This window comes from Ambystoma mexicanum, chromosome 6p, assembly GCF_040938575.1.
Source record: "Ambystoma mexicanum isolate Mex_15411 chromosome 6p, UKY_AmexF1_1, whole genome shotgun sequence".
NCBI lineage: Eukaryota > Metazoa > Chordata > Amphibia > Caudata > Ambystomatidae > Ambystoma > Ambystoma mexicanum.
In genome coordinates, this window is record NC_090935.1 from 43488012 (window position 1) to 43508730 (window position 20719).

A 20719-nucleotide genomic window follows, 5' to 3' on the forward strand; every position below is an offset into this window, starting at 1 on the left:
CAAAGGTAGCATGGATAGAGTGGGCCAGTCGGAAGCAAGTAGGAAGCTACACATACTGTAGCAAAGGTAGCATGGATAGAGTGGGCCAGTCGGAAGCAAGTAGGAAGCTACACATACTGTAGCAAAGGTAGCATGGATAGAGTGGACCAGTCGGAAGCAAGGAGGAAGCTACACGTACTGTAGCAAAGGTAGCATGGATAGAGTGGACCCGTCGGAAGCAAGGAGGAAGCTAGATGTACTGTAGCAAAGGTAGCATGGATAGTGTGGACCCGTCGGAAGCAAGGAGGAAGCTAGATGTACTGTAGCAAAGGTAGCATGGATAGAGTAGGCCAGTCGGAAGCTACACATACTGTAGCAAAGGTAGCATGGATAGAGTGGACCCGTCGGAAGCAAGGAGAACGCTACACGTACTGTAGCAAAGGTAGCATGGATAGAGTGGACTGTCGGAAGCAAGTAGAAAGCTACACATACTGTAGCAAAGGTAGCATGGATAGAGTGGACCTGTCGGAAGCAAGGAGGAAGCTAGATGTACTGTAGCAAAGGTAGCATGGATAGAGTGGGCCAGTCGGAAGCAGGGAGGAAGCTACACATACTGTAGCAAAGGTAGCATGGATAGAGTGGACCAGTCGGAAGCAAGGAGGAAGCTACACGTACTGTAGCAAAGGTAGTAGATGCAGATTGGAAGCTACCAGGAAATTGTCCTTAGCCAGACACACAGAGATTAAAAGAGGGTCATGATTTTCAAGTAGTGTTGCCATCAAATAAAAAATAAATGGCTGTGGTGTGCAAGCCAGTGAAACCATGACAGGCTTTTCTTAAGATCATACCGTGAGATCGAAATACCTTTGAAGGGTGACAATTTTGAAAGGTTTAGGGACTGGCAATTTTAAAAGGTTAGGCAATACAAGATTAAACAAGATGGCCAAGGTCATACATTTGTTAAGAGGTGATGCTGGGATTTGCGCCAACTCTGTAATTTCTGCACTTGACAACTTTCTTCTCCAGTTCATACCATGAGCTAAAATAATCCAGTTGATTAGAAAAGTACACAAATCACATAACCCAACATGACATTTTTCAGAATTAAATGTTATAGAAGAGTATTTTCTTAAGTTTTATGGTTTGTACAAAAAACGTTTATCTTTCCTTGATAATCATCTTAATCGCATAAAAGAACTGTCCCACATTAATATAAAAAAAAGAGTTGATCATAAATGGAAGAAGGGTAAAGAGGTAGAGGAGAACAGGTAATGGGGTAGAGCCTGGAGCAAGATGAGAAAAATACAAAAGGAAGGAGGGAAAGGAGAGAAAGGGGAGGAGGAGAGGTTTTCACCATTTAGTCCATTCAATATTACTAATTCCTTTGAGGTCCATGCTCAGTCAATGTGGTAGAGTTCGGTACAACAAGGAGGACTTCTTTAATGAAATTTGACAGCACGCAAATTAGTCTGAAATCCTCACCCGTACATATTGCCCTCCACCAGTCCTCCATGGAGAATTACTTTTTGGGTGTTATGAACTTGCCCAAGTGGTTCGTTCTTTGAGTCGTAAGCTCTGTGCTATTTCTAGCCAGGTGTTTCAGAGCTTCTTGTTGGTCCTTAGCTTTGCAGAATCTGCAGAATATATCTGCCTTTGGCATGGCAAATATTTCCAATAATTCCCGTGTGGATAGTATGTTCAGGCGGAATTTCAAAAAGACATTCCGGTTTTGCATACTCAGGAATTTGATTAAATATTTTGGAGGATGGTTGAATGGTCTGATCGAACCATAGATTGTGCTGCAACTTGTGTTTGCGTCTTACTTGTTCGTTTGAATCTAATTCTCCTGCCACAGCTTTCGTTTTGCTAGATTCAGGGTGGCAATCAACAGTATCTTCCATGATTCACCATAATGTCCTTGCACCCCCTTATCCAGGCCTTTAATGGGAAATCCTCAGAGGGTACATGATCCTTTAGTATCAGGTATGGTTCCAAGGGTCAGGCATGATGCATGTCATGTATAAGGCCAAGGTTTTCCATACTACCATTCCATCAATGGAGATCAGGGCCATTTCATGCCTTATAGCTGCTATTGAGGTTCTTCTTGGCAACCCTACTGCCCGTCTCCAGAATAAGCCTCATTTTCCAACAGAATGATAACAATGCTTCTCCATATGTGATTATTGGCACGACTTTCACCTTGTAGAAGTCCAGAATCGGCAGAAACATGAACTTGCTGTATTTTTGGTACATTATTGCAGCCTGGGACTGGCAATATGATCCCTTCCAGGCCCTGCCCCCTTTTCCCCCAGGAAGTGGCTTTTCATGATGCCTTGCTGCCTAGGCCGGTCGGGCTAGATCGAGTCCCGTTATCCATGTCGGGAAGGGCCGAGCCTGCCTCTGTGAGACGTTCCACCAGTGTTAGCTGTATCTTGGTGTGTGATTCTGTGCGGCGGCAAGGGGATAGCCAGAGTTTCCATGTCCTTGCTTTACTCGGCCTCGCCAACTTTGTTGGCTGATTCTGTGTTGGCCGTGGTGCAGCAGCCTTCGTGGGATAAGCTGTGGCTGGCTTGGTGACCAATCCAGAGCCGTACTGCTCTTGTGGTAAACGTTGTGCCTGGCGTGGTATACACATGGAGCTGTGGGCTTCTTCCCGGACTCCTCCTTCCCCACTGATCCGGATCCCACCTGGTGGCCGCCGGCAGAATATTACGGGCCATGAATGGTTGGGGTGGAGGGGTGACGATCGGAACTCTCATGCACCGTACACGTCCACACCCACTATCACATGTTCAATGCCACATTCATTAACAGCTCAAGGAATCCTCACAGGCAGGGGTGGAGTATACACAAAGAGCAGCCCTCATTGGGTGGAGAGGCCTGTAATAACTGATCTGCTTTCTTCTGTCTATAACCCTTTCAACTCAAACGGCCTACATAAAAAAAATTAAAGAGACGCTCACTGGTGTGTCTGGACAACACCGGAAAGATGGTTCCACCATCCGTCATAGCTTGGCTATGGAAAATAATTTAATTGTGGTAGTATGACAAACTTAAATCATATCTTGAGTTGGAACGTAAGGAGAGTAAATAGTCCAATTAAGAGGAAGGAGGTGCTATTCTTAAATAAGGAAAAGCCTGACATCGTTTTACTCCAAGAGACCCATCTGCGCCATGATAAAGTTGATTATATTTTCAAGTGCTTTTGCCGGCAATTCTAGGGCAGTGGCTCTCTTATTCCCATAAAATGTACGTGTCTCAATAGACAAAGTCAGTATTGATTTGGATGGATGATTGTGGCGCTTAAACAGTTAGTGAGAAAGAAATGTTTAATGATGTTAAGCGTATATGCACCCAATGTTGCCCAAACAGTTCTTTGGAAATTGGAAGATGTGCTCAAGGATATGGGTAATGGGCCTATACTTCTCGGAGGTTATTTTAATGCCATCATAGATCAAATCTTTGGATAAATCAGAAATGTTGCGCTCTCATACGGAAGAAAGGGCAAGAAAAGAGCTCATGCAATTCATGCAGTCCTGGGACCTACATGATATTTGGCAAAAACTGAACCCCTGGAAAAAAAAACCCAATATCGTTTTTATTCAGCTCCTCACGGTACTTCATCTCGAATTGATCTCTTAGTATGTAGGGACTTGTTTGGTGAGGTAAATTCGTCTGATATGGGTGACATTATAATCACTGATCATGCGTGAATCCATTTAAAATTGGATTGCTCTCAAGAAGGTGGAAAACATAATAGACAAGGGGGAATTTAACACTAGTTTGCTGATGGATTAAGATTTGACTAAACAAATTGAGACTGAAATCTCTTTTTTCATTAAAGATAATGCCAAGACAGTTGATAGATTGTCTACATTTTGGGAGGTGTTGAAGGCCATCTTGCAGGGTAGGATAATTCGTTATGCCTCATATAAAAATGAGTGAGGCAGAACTTGTGCGCCTGGAAACTTAACTATAACCAGTTGGTGATTGCTCACACGGCCTGTTTCTCAAAGACTACTCTTTCTCATATGCTGACTCTGAAACGGGCCCTTAATAAAGTGTTACAAACTAAGACTAAAAAAGATTTATTTTACACAAGACAGAAATTATGGGAGTGTGTGGATAGATCAGGGGCTTTGTTAGCTAATAGATTGAAAGGTAGAGATAAATGTAAGCAGGTGCTTTTTGTTTCAGAAAGTAACAGTAAACTACTGAGGAAGAATATGGATATTTGTGGCACCTTTAGAAAATGTTATGCGTCACTATATTGTGAAGATGAGGCAGTGGCTGTTGAGATAAAGGAGTTTATTGAGCATATTGATATCCCAAAGATAAGTGCAGATGACAAAATGGTGAACATTCTATACAGGAGGTTACTGACTGTATGGGGTTAATGTCGCCAGGTAAATGTCCAGGACCAGATGGTTTTCCAATCGAATTCTATGCCACTTTTAGTTCATCTCTTTCCCCAATCTTGGTTAAGCTGTTCACTGAGAGAATCAATTCTGAGGAAGTGGCAAAGTCGATGAGGAGTGCAGCGATAGCTGTGATACCCAAGCCTGGAAAGAACCATTCGGTCTGGGGCAATTATAGACCCATATCCTTACTGAACGCAGACGTTCTGCTCGTAGCAAAAATGTATGCAATGCGACTTAATCCGATGCTGCCAAGAATAATACAGAAAAATGAAACAGGTTTTTTGTATGGTAGAAACAGTTTTGATAATTTAAGGGAATTATTAGACATCATACACCTTAGAAGTAGCTTGCTTGACCCGTACGCTGCAATCAGTATTGATGCTGAGTAGACATTTGATAGGGTCAGTTGGGCATTCCTCCGACAAGTTTTGATGAAAGTGGGTTGCGGATCACAAGTTCTGAAATTCTTCAATGCACTCTACAAAGATGCAGAAGCAAATGTCTTAATAAAGGGAAGTCTATCAGAGAGTTTCTCTATCCGCAGGGGTACACACCAGGGTCGTCCCTTGTCCACACTCTTTTATGGCCTCTTTATTGAACCCTTGGCAATCAATATTAGAGAAAATGCTGAAATTAAGGGCATCCAGATTAATGACAGTATCTCAAAAGTCCTGCTATATGCAGGTGATCTTTTAGGCTTGCTCTCAGATCGGGAAAATTCATTTCAGGAACTGCTCTCGACTCTGCAGACATTCAGTCGAGTATCGAATTATAAGGTTAATGTTTCAAAATCAATTATCTTTCCGATCTCGCCGACATGCCATAGATGTCTACTTGGAGTTGATCAGGATGTTTGGGCCAAAAATTGATTTAAATTTCTGGGTATTCAGATTTCCAGGAAAGTAAATAACCTTTTAGCCCATAATATCCAAACTAAACTCACAGAAATAACGGTGCTATGCTTTAAAGGGACAGACTAAACCTGACGTTATGGGGAAAGATCAATGCAATCAAGATGACCTTCGTCCCTAAATTGCTTTAGGTCTTCAGTATGCTCCCCCTTCCTCCGACGGGTTTTTTGTTGCGTAACATAAACAAAGTATTTCGTAACTTTTTATGGGGTCAGGGTGGAAGATCCAAAATTCCTAAAGATGTACTCATGAAGCCGGTGAGATTGGGATGTTTTGGTTTTCCAAATGTTGCTTTGTACCATAGGCCTTTACCCTGCGCACCCTACACTATTGGTTGCAGGATGATGTTGCTAGCTGTCCGAAGTGGGTTAATGTAGAGAGGACTGCTGTAGATCGGACCCCATTGGACTGCCTCCTTATTATGGAGAGAAAGTTGATTGTTGACAAAACACGCCCATTTGTGAGATATGTTTTGAAGGATTGGAAAAACGTGCTGTGAAATCTCAGGAATCAAATATCTTCTGAGCCGGGAGTCCTCAATATGGACAAATCCAGCAATTGGTTGTAATCAGAGCTGTAGCCAGGAATGTCTAAAAGGTTGGGCCTGCACGAGCACCAGAAGTGTGAAACACAAGTGTCTAGGCAGTTTGGCTGAACAGACTTGCTGGAGGAGCTAGTTGAGCTCCATGTGCGAGAGGAAGCACGGCTCTGATACGTGAGCCACAACTTTGCTAACTAAATTACCCGTGCTGACGTGTGCCACGGTACCTCCCACCCGCGCCTAGAACACCTCCTTCAACCACGGTGCTCACGCACCAGCGCGCATGCACCAGCGCGCATGCACCAGAAGTGTGGACCACAACTGTCTAGGCTGTTTGGGTGTTGGGTCGGGGGCAGGGCGCCGCGCCCGAATCTGGTGAGTAGTGGGTTTTATGCAAGTAGGAGTGAGTACTATTGTTCAAATGTGCCTCTATTTGCCAGACTGTGTATAGGGTTTGTATATATCCCCTTATTATAAATTCTGCAATTTAAGTGGATCAGTGAGAATGAGGTTTGAATAGCTGCTTTAGCTGCTCAACTATTAGTTGATCAAATAAAAATGAACAAAATAAAAATGCCATCAATGAGGAAATATCCATGGGCGGATTTCTTCAACGCTGTTAATACGCGGCGAGCAAGCTTGGCGTGTGCTGAAGCGCTCTCCTTGCCTCCTCCATGTAACGAAGAGCAGGAGTTTTTGCAGTGCACCCAGGATTGCTCAAACGCTCTAAAAATAACTGAAGATTCAAACTTCAAAGACATGGACAATGTGGAAGCCCTCAGTCCTCGTTCATGGAAGAACATCCGACTGAAATGGAGAAAGTGTTTCCAAAAGACTGTCCTCTGGCTATCTTATCACTGCTCGGGGAGGTCCCTAAGTTTAACGAGTCATTCATAGATACACCGGAGATTTTTCGCTCTACTGACCTTTAATTATTAGATCTTTCTATTGATACCGATCTACTGAACAATGAGGAATGGGAATCTGAAAGGATCTGACATTTTAACCCTCTTAGGTATATTCACTTTCATCTTCGAGGCGCATGACCGTAAACTAGTCATGAGGAGAGGGATTTGGTCAATCTTGAAGAGTGGGAATTGTGACTCTCAAAGGTTGACTCTGATTTAAAAGGTAAAACAGAACTATAAGAATTGGTTAATAGGCCAGGGGTACAAGGTCTCAATTGGTTGGAGAAGAAATGTTAAAATCTCTTAAGGGTAACAACGTTTCAAATTTTTGGAATCAAATTAATAGTTTGGAACACACGGAGAAAGAGCGGCTACTTAATCCGATCAGTCAAAGAATATGGTTGGAACATTTCTCTAATATGTACTTTTCTAACACCAAGGTCTTTCTTAGAGAAAAAACGGATGGCATTGTATGGTCACTAGATATTTCAATCCCAACCATATCTAGATTAATTAGGCGATCAACTGGCCATTCTATTCCAGTTTTTAAAAAAGGGCCTCTGTCTTGTCCTGGAAGCTATAGACCCATAGCGAATGCAGACCCAGAATCAAAAATATTTTCCTCTATGGTACTAGAAGATATCCAAAAATGGATTATGCTTAATAATATACTAGACCCCAAAAAAATTGGTTTTAAAAAAAAAAAAAAAGTATTGGTACTGACTGTGGGGGATTAATACTAAGAAGTCTGTAGTCAAAGTCTCTATTGAAAGGTGCAAATCCAATTTTTGTTGCTTCAATGGACCTTAGTATGGCTTTTGACATGGTGGATCGGCCAACTTTATGGTGCAAGTTGAAAGACCTGGGTATGCCCAAACATCTTTTGTATATAATTATTGAATTATATTGCGAGACTAAATTAAAAGTTTGTTTAAACTCAGAGGGTCTATTATCATCGGAGATTAATATCTCAAATGGGCTGAGAGAAGGATGCATGTTAGCCCCCACCTTGTTTAACCTCTATGTGAGGGGTGCCAATAGTGCATTATCAAACCAGGGTCTGGTCGCACCCAAACTTGGCGACGTATGTATTGGATGGATCGCAAATGCAGATGATTTTTTTTGTTATTGGACTGCACCAAAGTTGGTCTACAACGACTGATCAATGCATTTGTGATTTTTGTAACCAAACTACACTTAAAAATGTACCCTACGAAAACAATTATTTTCCGCCTAGGTCGACCCAATAAGAGTCATCTTGCATACACATGGCACTGCGAGGATAAACATGTTAAATGCCAGAGTGTTTTTAAATATTTGGGATACTACTTTTCGGGAACAGGCTCGTTATCATTAATTAAAAATCAATTGAAACTAAAAGCGGTAACAGCTCTGAGACAAATGCACATAATAGAGAATACATTTGGTAAATTTTCTATGGAACCACTGAGAACATTTTATATTATGAAGGTTCTACCAAGGTTATCGTATGGTATGTAATTTTATGCATTTCTTAAAAACGTTGGAAGGTATGATATGGAGAAGGATTTTGTTTTTTTTACCTAAATGTGTTCCAATCGAAGCTATTCTTTCATCTGCTTCTCACTGGGAGTGAGGTCCCGTTTCCACCCTCCTGGCCATCTGTTGTTCTCCTGCACATGTGGAGTTTGTGCCTGGCTGCTAACCATTCCATTAGGTAGGTGCACTTTCTGTGCATTACTGCACCTCCTGGGGAATTATTGAACCTGAAAAATCGAAATTTGAAAAAAAAGAAAAATAAAAAATAGAGGAAATTTGCATAATATTGTTGGAAAGGACTGTTTTATTTGGCATTTTCATCGTGCAGCCATTTTTGGAGCTTTTTAATACCTGGAGCTGCGTTGTTATTTTGAAAGCACTATTTTTTTCCTACTATTGCTGCTTATTTGACTGTTTTTGGCCCTTCCAAGATGGCCGCCGTGATTTTCTTTGTTGTGTAGGCAGGCTGTGCTGAATCACCTCTCCCTGTGCTGCACTCCCATTGGTTGCTGAGTGTTTTCTTCCATCCAATCAGGGACCAGCAGGCTTCAGCCGGCCCTCTCAGCAAAGGCCCACTTCGAATTCCCCTGTCTGCTCCCTGTCCGCTTCAGGAACGCTAATTGGGGTCCTCCCTGCACCTTAACCACAATGATGCTGCCACCTCACTCCTCTAAGAAATCCGGACTGCCTGGACTTTGTCACCTCAAGAACTATGGGTTAGTTCCCTCCTTATGGACTCACTTCTACTGCCTTTGACTATCACTGTTCTTTCTGCTTGTTGCTCCCATGTTGTCATCCTGCTGCGCAGTGCTTCCTAAAACCCTTTGCTAACATCCGATTCCAAGACTGAAAAAGTCAAATCTTGCGGTTTTTGCTTTGTACTAAAAAGTAAAAGCTTGCTGCCCATTGCGAAATTCTCTGTATTTTGCTTGTATACTGTTTCTTCTCTGTAACTTGCCAGCCCAGTGACCTCACCACTCTCTTTTGTCTCACACCTACCTGCCTTAGCCCCCCCCCAGTATCGCCATCCTCGCCTTACTTCCACCCCAATGGCGCTTTCTGTTTCTCCTATCTTCTCCAACTGCTTCTCCATTGACTATCCTTCCCTTCTCACCAAGTCTGGTAGGAAGAAGTTCAAAAAGGATATCTTGGCCTCTAATCCTGGTCTTCCTATCGCCGACACCTACGCCAATGCTTCCGCCAGACAGACCCTTACCGACTTCCTCTTTGTCGTCCCTTCGCCAGATCTATGGACTCTTCATATGGTCTCTGTGCTCTGCCCTATATCCTCCTCTCCCATTAATGGTGGCACTCGCTGGGAAGTTCTCATGGCTTCCTTCGACTCCTCTAAAGTCATCATTAATATCTACCTAAATGGCACTGTCATGGTCCAAGGCCCTCAGGCCAATCTCCTCCTCTTTGATAGGCGCTTCCCTCGCCTCATCAATTTCCTTTCATCTCCTACTGTCCCCTCCTCTCCCCCCTTGGCTACCTTGCCCTCGCTCTCCTCCTCCTCCTCCTCCTCTGCCCCTCTGAGGGCTCTTTCTCCTCCACAGGGCGTACCTCTGATCTGTGCCCCTCCCCGGAAGGTCTTTAAGGCTGGCAACCTTCTTCATATTGCCACTCTCAACTCTCGCTCTGCCGTCAAACACTCCTCTGACATCTGCCTCCTCCTTGAAGAACTACACCTTGATGTCCTTGGTCTTACTGAGACATGGTTCACGGCCAGGTCAGTCACGAGCTTTGACACTCTCCTCCCTGATGGCTACAAGATTCTCTCAGCACCCAGATCCTCCCGGTCCGGTGGGGGGGGTAGCCCTGATCTTTCCTGAGTGGATTCCTGCCTCTATCATTCCCACTCAGACCTACTTCTCTTTTGAATGCCTTGTCTGTAGGCTTTCTCTCTCGCCTACCCTTTCTCTTACTGTGGTTACCATCTACCGGCCTCCTGGTCAAATCACCTCATTTCTCTGAGTGGGCAGACCTCTTCTCCTCCCTCCTGGCCTCTACCACTCAACTCCTCCTCCTCGGTGACCTAAATATACATTTAGACTCTCCTTGCTCCTCCTCTGTACTCTTCCGTGACCTCTGCAACTCCCTCTCCCTGTCCATACTCCCCTCTGGCCCGGCTCACTCTGCAGGGCACACACTCGATGTCTTGATCTCCTCTGACCTCCCCCTCTCCATCCCTCTGACCACTACTCTCTCCTGGAGCGATCACTCCCTCTTCTCATCTCATCTCTCCGTCCCTCCCTCTCTTCCCCCCAAGCGAAACCTACCCCAACACTGCCACCTACCTTCTCGGACATCCGGCCCATGAAGCGTGTGTCAGTTGAGGCTTTTGCCGCCACTTTCTCTCGGCCCCCCCCCCTTCCACCCTTGGCTGTCTTTCATCCTGATACAGCCCTGTCTCTGCTCTACTCTTCAATTTCTGATACGCTTGATGCTCTTGCCCCTGTCATGAGGATCCGTTTGAAGTCCAAAGCCAAGTGCAATTCCCGTTATGACTGACCTAGTTACACTTAAACGTAAATGTAAGTGTAGGGCAGCTCAGAGGAAATGGAGGACTTCCTGTTCATCCTCTGACAAACTGGCCTGTCGCCTGCTACAAAGGCAATACCGACTCTCTGTGCTCACCAAGAAGAGAGTCCACATTCAAGCTCGTTTCTCTGCGGCATCTAACAACTCGGCCGAACTCTTTCAAATCTGCAAGGAGCTGGCCAACCCTGCTGCAGTCTCTACCCCTCCTGTTGCCTCCCAGGCTCTTTGCAATGCCCTTGCCTCTCACTTCATTTAAAAAACCCAGGACATCCTGTCCACCCTCTCCACCCACACTCCTCCTCTTCCCTCTCCATCTGTGCTTGCTGACCCTCCTTTAGCCACCTTCCCACCATCCTTCTCGTCCTTTCCTCTTTTCACCCCTGACGAGGTAGCTAGACAAGTCTGATCTATGAAAGCCTCTTCAAAACAGGTTCATCCCTGTTCCTCTAAAACCATGCAACCACTCCTTTGCCTCTGGATCCTTTGGATCCTTCCCCTCCCCTCTGAAGCACTCCTTTGTGCATCCTCTTCTCAAGTTACCCACAGCTGATCCTTCTTGTCCAGCTAACTATCGCCCAATTTCCATTACTCCTTTTCTTGGCAAACTCCTGGAAAAGTTGGCCATCTCTCAGCTTAACCTTCATTCCAATTCTGTTGGCTGTCTCCATGACCACCAGTCTGGCTTCAGAGCTGCCAGAAGCACGGAAACTGCTCTTCTAAACATCCGTGAAGATCTGCTAACCAACCTTGACTAACTTTCGATCTGTCCTCATCCTCCTCGATCTCTCTTCTGCCTTCGACACGGTCAACCATACCATCCTGCTCAACCGTCTCCGTGAAAACCTGGGTATCACTGATCAGGCTCTGGCTTGGCTGACCTCTTTCCTCTCAGATCAACCCTCCCAGGTCAAACTTGGGTCCTTCCTTTCATCTATCTTCCTCTCTACCTGTGGTGTTCCCCAGGGGTCTAACCTCTCGCCCTGGCTTTTCAACCAATACCTGGCAACTCTCACCCACTGCATTGCGAATTTTCTGCTCAAATTTCCAGTGTTACGCTGACGACACTCAACTCATTTTCAAGCTGCCCTCTGCCACCTCCTCTCCCGCTCTCATCTCTGATTGCCCAACTGCCATTCAAGATTGGTGTGCCGCCAATGATCTTTGTCTGAATGCTAGCAAGACAGAGATCCTCCTCATCGGCACACCTTCACCATCCTTTCCCCTCACTCTCTGGCCGGCCTCCCTTGGCCCTCCTCCTACCTCCACGTGCGAGGCTAAGAACCTCGGGGTCATCTTTGACTCCACCCTTTCCTTCTCCGCCCATATCTCTGAGGTCCCTAAAAAGTCAAATTTCTGACTGCACCTCCTCAGAGGTACTCTGCCTTTCGTCTCCCTCCCCCAGAAGCTCATAGTATCTCAAGCTCTGGTTCTCTCTAGCTTGGACTATTTAACAGCCTCTTTCTAAATCTACCTGCCTCTACTCTCCGCCCTCTGCAACTAATCCAGAACAGGACTGCGAGACTTGTCCTTGGCCTCAAGCCCTGGGATCGTATCTATCCACCTCTAAAATCTCTCCACTGGCTCCCAGTGGATGCAAGGATTAAATTCAAAACCCTCTGCATTGTCCACAAGGCTTTCTGGGGTCTGGGTCCAAAATACCTTCAGCTATCCCTCCGCAAATACCTCCCCTCTTGAGCTCTTCACTCCTCTACCTCCAACTCACTCAGGGTCAGTCGTTTTTCTAAGAAACGAGCTGGGGCCTCCCTCTGGAACAGCCTCTCTGCCACTCTAAAACTTTAGGAGAACCATCTCTGGTTCCGGAAGCACCTCAAGGCCTTCCTCTTCTTCTGCCTTTGCTCCCCCTCTCCCCTGCTGATCTTTTCTCTCTTGCCACCGTGCACCTGGCCACCCTCTGTCTTTTGGGCCCAGGTACCTGCTCATCCTGCCACCCTCCCGCACTGCCTCCGGGCCACCCCTTGCACTGGAGTCTGTATCTGTACCCATACAGCACCCCCTTTTTCTTCCTGCACCTATCAGACCTACCCTGTCTGCTGCCTTAAACCTAGCACTTGCATATTGCTGGCTGCATTACCACTGTTTGTTGCCTTTATTTATTTATTGATATTTATCTGTTTCTCCTCTGTTTCGCACTTTCCACCTTTCCCCCCTTCCATGCACTCCCCCCACCCCCATGCACTTGCGTGTTCTCAAAGTCACTGGGCTAGTAAGATCGCCGTTTTGTTCTCCCCTGTTCCCCTCCCTTGCCTTGTCGTGCTCTGAAACACTTGTATAGGAGCGCGATAGAAATGAAATATCACAAAATATCAATCAATTACTAGATACAAACTAGGCCTTCAATCTTTGAAATCGTTCATATTGTGGAAAAGAGCTCTCTTATGGAGGAAATGTTTAATTAATAGAGACTTTGACTTATATGTAACAGTGGTTATGGATAATGTAAGTGAATTCTGGAACAAACTGAAAAATGAAATGGAAGATGTTCTTCAAAATTTGTGTGCGAGTATTGAAATGTTGCTTTCCTACCCGTTAAAAGTAAAAGAAATTCTGAAAAGTACTGACTGGCAACTCAATATAACAACTGTCTCAACAGTCTAAAATCTATAGCTATGCCAACTCTTTTTGGAAAAATGTTCCTGCAATGGAGGGATACTTATCCAAATATCCTAGCAGAAATATGCGTAATGATTTTATGATGTTCAGGATGAATGTGCTACAGACCAACTGCATACTTAAAATTTGGAATAAGCTCTCCGATACATAGCAATGTTATAGATTCTGTAGAAATGAGGGAATAGACGAAACTTTGGAGCACATTTTACTTTTTGTCAGGCTCTTAGGACTCAAAGAAACTTACATTTCAAACAATTAGTAGTTTCTACTTTTATTGATAGAGAACAACTGTGGTGTCAAATGCGTGAGCTAAGGATTCGTGTTACCGCATTTCTGAAAAATATATGCGATTTGTATTGATGAATTGGTACTTTAGTGACCAGGGTTCTCAATTTATTTGAAGTTCATTTGTACTTATTATTATTAACAAGAAGTTAGATTTAACAAGTATGTTAATATGCTTTTGAAGTTTGATGCAATGCCACTTCATTTTTTATTATTTTGTTTTAGGAAAATCAAAGGAGTTTTACTTCTCTGTAATCTCTAATAAGGTTTTAACTGATTTTGCGAAAATTGATGTATAAATATGTTTTCTATCAATGTCGTCATATCTGTTTACTACAATTTTTGTAAAGGTTTAAAATAAATCAACACAAATAAATTAAAAAAAAAACAAAAAAAGGTTGGGCCTGAAGCTAGAGTAGTTATGACCGCCCCAGTGACATTAACATCTGCAAATGCCCACACAGTGCTGTTGATTGGGCATTTATATATTTTGGGCGAGTTTTGCCCGCTCAGGCCCTACCCTGTCTACGCCTCTGGTTGTAATAACCAAACACTGTCATGGCTTTCTTGGCAATCGTTGGGTATTTGGAAGGTGGGACAAGTCTAAGATGGTACTTTGTTAGTTTCGAATTCCTTAGATTTAAGTATAAACTACGCGTGATAGAAAGCCATTGTTGCCGTAAGCTATGTGCGGTATTAGCACTATTGTTGGCTCCCCTGAACGCATCTTTGCATGCTGTCCCTAATATACAACATTTATTTTTAAGTACGCCACTTTCGGCTTCTACTTTATATAAACTTATTTCCATAGCTGACATCACCTCAGTCTCAGGTCAGGGTGTAGAGACGTGGGTTTCAGATTTGAACCACAATCTCTCAGACTGGGAATGGAATCAGATTTGCGCAAGGCCTACTAGATATAAAATAGATCTGATCTACAATTTACTCAGCAACGAGTCGTGCATTGTATCTATTGGACTTCCTCTAAAGGATGAAGCGTTGTGGTCTCTTAGATGATGATAGATGTTGGAATTGTAAGTCGGATGGAGGCACTCGCCTACATATGTTTTGGTCTCGTCAAAAAATGTGCGATTTCTGGGAGGCCGAATTGCAGCGCATGGATCTTGCATTAGATCTCCCACGGACTCCATTGTTGAGACTGTTTCATGTTAATCTTGATTTGTCGATGGAATCTCTTTTGGGTGTATAGAGCATTAATGATGGCGAAGAAACAGATACTAAAATGTTGGAAAAATGTAACCAAGTCGTCTGTTGATGATTGGTTGCATGACCTCTCTATTCTTTCAAGTAGGGAGTTTGTTACTTATCAGAGATTGGAAAGAATTGACAAATATTCTGCAATTTGGAATGTGTTTAGTGAATTATATGCTTAGATTATTTTCCACCCAAACCCCCCCCTTTTTTGTCTTCCTCTTCTTCTTTCCTTTCTTCTTCCTCTATCCTTTCATTTTATCTTCTTTTCTTCTCTTAGTTGCTTCTCTCTCTCTTGCCATTATCTGTTATCTGTCCTTATTTGTAAATACTACTTGCCTATTTATAAGTTGAATACATGGATTATATATATTTATATGTACTTGTTTAATTTTTGTTATACTTGTTATGACTGAAAATTCCAATAAAATACATTTTAAAAAACATTGAAGGAACGATCAGGTGATGGTGTAATTAATGCCACCAGCGTGTGAGAAGTTACAACCTTTCTCAAAAGACAGCACAGTAACGTCAGTGATATGATGATTTGTCCAGATCACTGTATTGTCTGCTGGCAAAGCAAGGATACACGCATGAACGCTTTGGTTCCAGAGTTTTTTTGGATACCCAAGCTCCTCTACTTACATGTTATGATAATCATTGGAGGTGGCTGTCTATGTTTTACAACATCTGAACAAATAAATTACTAGGCCATCACTATATTTGAGCCTTATTTGTTTTTATAGCAAGGTACATTGCCGATGATAGCACCTGTTGTGCTACAAAACAAAGTACATATACATGCAGGTTTACCAACTTCAGACATAGGAAAGTCTGAGTCGGCCTTGCTGGAACTTGGTATTGTAACCTTGCATATGAACACAGATCTATGCAGTGTGTGTATAACACACAGCTATCTTCTGGACCATTGCAGCTCTGAAATTTATCAGTTTCCATTTCAACTTTGGCTAATGCACATGATCAGTTTAATCTACAAAGAAAGGTAATAAAAAGGTACAGGACTTGTGTCGTAGCGAACACACAAACTAGGTTTACCAGAGTGAATGCAGACAGCATGACAGAATGAATTGGCCAGAGCACAATGAATACAACAACATACAGGCAATAGGTTTAGAGCCACTGCAGCAAGCCATACCTTATTCTGACAGACGTTAATTACGTTGGACTCCGACTTCTTTAGCTCAGGTAGACTTGTGGCCCGGGACAAGTGCCCCTTTTGCCCTCCCATAAAAACGTCTTTGGCCGGCCTGGTCAAAAGATGGGGGTGGCGGGAGGACATGGCAAGCCTTAGTCATGGGGATGATTCCTTAACGGCCTCCGTGTTCGACAACCGCCCCACCCCCCTTGCCAGTACATGTGTATGCAGCACCCTGACTTCCTTCAAACAGGGATTACGTTCCAGATCTCCAGCCCCATTAAAGGCCCAACGGAAACACAGTAAGAGAAGCGATCTCCACAGCCTTGGGGCTGGGGGCAGAGAAGACTAAAAGAGTGCCTCACCATGAAACTTCAGCTGTGCAGGGTCCCAGCCATGGCAATATCCCCCCAACTGAAGAACCATAAGACAGGGCCATGCTTGTCCGCCCACCCACGAGGGAAACCATACGCTGCTGATGTGGAGCCACCAGACCAATGTGCCACTGCTGAAGAACACCACCAGTGCTTCACGAAGGAGGGAGGAAAAGAGCTGGGCGAGCCCAGCGGGGCTCAGGCTGGCCAAGCCCTACCTCAGGATCTGGCCCGAGCCCCCTCTCGGGCCAGTGCCTAACCAAAGCAGCAGCCGTCTACGAGACCCACTAGGTGCTCGTCCACTCCTATTTTTTTTTTTATAAAGTGCTTGAGTCTCCTTTTATTCGGTCCGCCTGATCCGAACTAACCCTGCCCAGGAGAGCATATCCTTCTTAACCACTGTCCTGGCTTCCTGCATCCAACAGCTGTTCACCTCTTCGGCCACAGCTTCTCTCAGCACAGCTATTTTACCATGGCCGCACTGTGCTGCTGTGATGCCACGGACCACATGCTCATCCTGGCAAGACTAACTCAGCCTTTCATCCTTCCGAGGTAGATAAAAGGGTACCAACTTCGGTACACATTTATCAACTTGCAAATATGCTGTATGTACAGCTCTTTGGAGAAAGCGTTTTGTGCAACCATTTCCCGGGCTCGGCCTGTGGTGGGCTCCTAGAGCCAGGCCTGACCCCCAGGTTCGGTCCAGACTCAGCCCTATCCATGAAATCTCTGGCTCCCCCACCTCTAGGGAGGAAGCTATCACCCCTCAGCGCAACACCTGGCGCTTTCACATGTAGTCGGCATACCAGCATGTATGTGAGGAGGCTCCATAGACCTCCGGGGAAAAAAGGAAACCGAAGAACCATCCTTCCTCATGGACATCCCTGGAAAACCTTTAGGAGTGGGACCAGATGCACATACATACACACACGTCCCCCCTCGCTGGCAAATTCTTGATGACGGAAGTGGGCGGGGCTTAGCTCTCTCTGTATGCAAGTTCAATACATAGATCTGCCCGTGGGGGGGGGGGCTACAGTTAGATTCATTAGGGCGAGTTGACCAGTCCTGAGGAAGTGTGGGAGATTTAAACATAACAGAGTGGGCTATTCGGGTGAGGTCAGCCGTAGAGGGGGAGGGGCCAAGAGACCAGCACAAATGAGAAAGTGTAAGCCTTGGGTGGAGCAGTCTCGTCCAGCAGATGGGCTTTGGACCCTGTTGAGCCAGGTGGTCTGCAGTACAACTGGTGTGTGTGTGTAAAGAAGTACAAGTAGGAATGGATGTGGGGTAAAGTGCACAGAGTGAAAGACGGCTTTCACTATTGGAGGAGTAACAGTAGGAGCAGAGGTAGAGGTGTAGCAGAAGGGGCGGGAGTAATGATAGGAGAAGTAATACTAGGATGTTGGGAGGAGAGAACAACATCAACAGGTGGAGGCGAGAACTAGAAGGAGAGCAACAGAAGAGCGGTGGGAGGAGCAAGAGGGGGGTTGTAGTCAGTGACGCATTTACTATAAAGAAGATTAGGTGGTGGCATCAGATTGCCACTGGAGCAGCATTTTTAAATTCAATTAACGAATTGTCATTTCTTTAAATTAAAGTAAATGTTGTTTCCCAGAGTCTGGCTGATCCACAGCAATGCATGGATGATGTGTAGCTGTTAGCAGTCATTGCACTCTGGTAGCTAAAGTATTTTCTGGCCAAACTTGTACATATGCTTGCATTTTACAGAAGCTTGATAGTTCTGTGACATTTTTTTGTATATTAAAAAAAGGAAACGTGATCAAAAAGGAGTGCATTGGGTATTTGCTGATTCAGTCTACAACTACTACTGACATATTGGACTGATTTAAAGCTCTGTGATCATTCTTATGTTCCCAACATGCTCCTTAATATGCAAAGCAACCCGAACCTCATTGGTTTTATTGGTGCCACTCCCCATCCCCACTGGAGTAATTTCTAATGAATAGAAACATCCACTTTGTTCAGCAATCACTGCTGTGTTCAATTACACAACATGCATTTTTAAACCATTACAGAAACTAGGGTTTCCCCTCCAGAAAAGTAACGGTTAAAAAGTGTGCATCATTTTACAACAGTAAGCCAGCTAAACAGAGTTCCCACAGATGGGCACAAAAACGATGCTCAGAAGCAAGCACTACTCCCTCCCCGGCTCCACATTTCAGAGGTCTACAGCCACCCAAAAGATGCACTAATGCATACAGAAGTTAAAATGACAAAGAGGAAATCTAAATGCACAAGTGCATCAAAAAGCCTGTGAAATGATGCCCAATGTCATAGAAGAGAGCGAGAGAACACAAACTGTGTGCCAAAGGTACACACTGTTTCACAGCTGTAAAGAAGAAATGTCTGGAGCGTTCAGTCCAGTTAAGATATCAGTTCAGCCATCTTTATAGAAGCTGTCCAGTGCTAAGCAGGCAAAAGGCCCCCCTGATGGGTTTGTCACGCGTATTTGATGGCATTCAGCTGCACGCTCTGCACTACAAAGAGAACCAACTGCAAAGTATGCCACACAATGCTTAACGGTTACGTGTATAAGTAAAGGTTGCATGAATATGACTTTAAATACAAGGTAGGAATGTTACTGTGAAATAATATCTCAAACGAAAGCAATGGTGATCCGATTTAACGGAACAAAACTCTTGAAATTCAGCAGATGTTGGAAATCATGGCCGTAAAAAAGTTTTTATATTTTTTTTGCCTTCTTAAAAACGTTTTCATTTTTTAATGAATCTTTCACTAAATGTCCAGTCTAGGGGCGGTCAGGCCAAGCGTTGTTAGCAAAATATCAGCTAAATCAATCTTACAAGTCAAAAGTTATTAGCAATTCATTTCTGGGTTTCCTATGGAACTAGCTACACACCTCAACAGTCGCACTAGAATATATCTCTCACATCTCAAAATTGTTCTTATACAGTTCAACCAACTCTAATATAAATTCCCACAAAAGTAAGCAGGCAAGACTGGTAGCCTAAACCACACCTGCAAAGGTAATGTAGTGCCGGCACACCCGACCGATTACTCAGTTTCGCTCTTGGGGCGTTGAGCCTTTTGGACAGTGGCGCAAAAAACAACAATGTAAACAGTATGCACTATTTCAGTTATACTTCTGCAAAGCTACGAGGAATGCTGTTGCTTCCCAGCCATGAATGTTCAGAATCAACCTTGCCCATTACTCCACCTAGAGAATACACAGACATAGGTTCCAAGAACCTTCTCTGTCTTTACTCCACCGAGGTGCTTATGTCCACAGTTTGTAAATTTCACTTGTGCTTTTCCCATATTTTAATGGCATTCCAGCCCAAGGGATTGGAGGCACATGGTCTGCAGCAGGTGGTAACTTGCCTTATCTCAGCTTTGTCCCCTGTTAACACCAGAGCTGTAACCACGAGAAGGAGTTGGATTTCTTTTTAATCCAAATTTGTTTTGGGCAAAATATGTACTGCCTGCATATGATTCATAGGTAAACTTAACCACTTGACAAGACCAGATGTAGAAATGTAGTTTGGTTACCTGAAACATTCATATTACAGAGCAGTCTAGGTACTTCAAGGGGAGATGTCAGGCAACTCAAAAATAAATAATAATAAATAAACACATAAGCGCTGCAACCAAAATTCCTTGTTCCAACCCTCCCTCACTGGTATTCAGTTGGCAGACAGCTTATGTTCGGATCAATTCCTCAAAAAACAAATATCTGACCCAACCGAAACTAGGCAATTCGCCTTAACAAGTACCTTTAGTGCACTTAGTTGTAAAAGATACTTCCTTCTCAAAATCCTGGGCAGCTGAGATCTGAAAACACTTGTTGAACTAACATAACAGAATATAACTGTCTCAAATTAATCAAGTAGAAGCAATAACTTTCTAATCAACCTTGAAACGTCCTTACGTTGTTATAGAGCCAAATTGTGACAAACTGGTGGTGAAAGGGGGTAGTTTTGGCCAAGGCGGACAGAGTCTGTTGAAGGGGAGGATTCTGGTGAAGGTGCAGAGTCTGACAGAGGTGGGGAGAGCATGCACTTTGAGGGCCCTAGGGCAGTTGATTGCCTAAATACGTCACTACACTGTGTAGTGTTAAGAGTAGGCAGGGCAAGGCACAATTCCAACCCCGGTTTGAAACACGATCTGTGGAGAGAGCAGAGAGGTCTAGGAAGTGTCAGAGGGGGTTGATAAATAGCATGAACTCAGGGAAAACATTGTTAGTGTCTGCCAGAGGTAAGACAG

At 44.2% G+C, this 20719-nt stretch overlaps 1 protein-coding gene across 3 annotated transcripts in view; it reads right to left on the reverse strand.

The window, feature by feature from the left end:
* GGT6 (gamma-glutamyltransferase 6) overlaps window positions 1-20719 on the reverse strand; it is a 473516-nt gene that overhangs the window by 211595 nt on the left and 241202 nt on the right. Inside the window, exon 1 of one of the 3 annotated variants that reach the window (XM_069626695.1) lies at window positions 8323-8409. The exons of the other annotated variants lie outside the window; for them this stretch is intronic. The gene's annotated coding sequence lies outside the window, so the exon portion shown is untranslated. Of the gene's footprint in view, window positions 1-8322; window positions 8410-20719 lie in introns of those variants that run through there. 3 annotated transcript variants of the gene reach the window in all.